Source organism: Coenobita brevimanus, chromosome 33 (assembly GCF_032717465.1).
Source record: "Coenobita brevimanus isolate Jiangsu-jjx chromosome 33, ASM3271746v2, whole genome shotgun sequence".
NCBI classification, from domain to species: Eukaryota; Metazoa; Arthropoda; class Malacostraca; order Decapoda; family Coenobitidae; genus Coenobita; species Coenobita brevimanus.
Genome location: NC_136986.1, coordinates 18,144,985 through 18,146,741, shown reverse-complemented (window position 1 = coordinate 18,146,741; position 1,757 = coordinate 18,144,985). Strand labels below are relative to the sequence as shown.

At 38.8% G+C, this 1,757-nt stretch overlaps 1 pseudogene; it reads left to right on the top strand.

Moving 5' to 3' along the window:
* The first annotated feature begins 277 nt into the window (after nucleotides 1-277).
* Nucleotides 278-1,090, top strand: LOC145395727 (zinc finger BED domain-containing protein 5-like; annotated as a pseudogene).
* The last annotated feature ends 667 nt before the right edge of the window (nucleotides 1,091-1,757 follow it).

Sequence of the window (1,757 nt, the reverse complement as noted above, 5' to 3'; positions counted from 1 at the left end):
TATGCCTGTGTAATTACCTTTTTTTATCTGATTCTGTGTTGTTGACATAAAATAAGGCATAGAGATGTATTAGGGGAGTAGATAATTTAACTCAATCTAATTCTAAGGCTTCCTAAACTATGCTATACCTCTTCACTGCGTGATCCACAGGCAAGCTCTTGCTTCAAAAACGCTGCCCTCAGAATTACAGGACACTCGGAATACCATTATAAAGACTGTTAACTTTGTAAAAGGTAGTGATCTTAACACACGCCTTTTCAAGAAACTCTGCCAAGATATGGATGCAGCTCATGAAACCCTCCTATTTCATACAGCAGTTCGCTGGCTATTAAAAAGAAATGTTGTTCAGCCTGTATTTGAGCTCAGAGAAGAGATCAGCCTCTTTTTCAGGATACAGAACAAGCAAGATTTGCTGTCAGCATGGTCTGCAAATAGCTTCGAAATACGGCTAGCCTACCTTGTTGACATATTTAAACAGTTGAACACACTGAACCTGGAAAGGAAGCTTGATAATCGATTTTATTGACAAAATGAAAGCTTTCATTCGTAAGATGGAGAATTGGAGACGCAAAGTTGGAGTGGGAAACTTGGCAATGTTGGAGACAGTGTCAGAAATTGCAGAGGAGTCTGATGCTGCTACGCAGAACTTGATTACCCAACATCTTCAGGCCTTGGAAGGGGAATTTAAAAGATACTTCCCAGATATCCAAAGCCTAACTTCTCGGCTAGTAAGGTTCCCCTTCACTGCTCCAGTGACATGCATACCTGATGACAGTGATAATGCCCAAACTAAGCTGTTGACACTTCAGGAGGATTCAGGAGCTAGGATGAAGTTTGAAACTGTATCTCTCACAGTATTTTGGTCATCAATGGCAGCTTCATACCCAAACTTATGTGACTTGGCTTTTCGCCACCTCCTACCATTTTCATCAACTTATTCATGTGAGGCTGCATCTCTCAACTACTCCACATTAAAACGAAACATCGCAACAGACTTGAAGTGAAGCATGACCTTCGGTGTGCTTTAAGTGAAACAAAACCAAGAATCAAGAAGTTTGTTGATAATCTGCAACAACACCCTTCACACTGAGTGGAATGGGGATTCAAATGAAGGAACAATGAACCTGGCATGAATGTTCAGAAGCAAATGGTCTGGGAGGAGGTGGGTGTGTCGCAATTGAAGGCCATGGTTGTGGCAGATAATTATGACTCACTATGATAGCATATCATTTCAGAATTATAAAGTTATCAGATTTGTAAGATTCAAAGATCAGATCAAACTGCGTGGGATTAATACACTTTTTCAATCCAGTGAATTTTTTTTTATTGCTGAATCAGCTTTTCGCAATAATGCAGTTTTTAATTACTCTAAGTATGAAATTTTTTAATGTGCATTTTATTATTCCTTTAGTACCATTTCAATAATTATATAAGATTCAGCTAAGACAAAATACACATTTCTTTATTAATACTTAACAAAAGAGAAAATAACAAATGGAATCATTAAAATTACAGGATTTGCTAGAGTGATTTTTATATGGACATGATGAGTGTAGGACTGTAGTGTAGACAGTCACTGTAGTCATGGGTTATGGTTGGGGAAGGGGGGTCATGGACAAGGATCATGTATGAAAAGTGGGTAACGACCAGAAAAAGTTTGGGAACCACTGATCTAGATCAACGGGAAAGAAAAATTATGAGAGTATTCGGAACATTGCCATTGCGAGTGTGAGGTATGCAGCATTAGCTACTGCAGC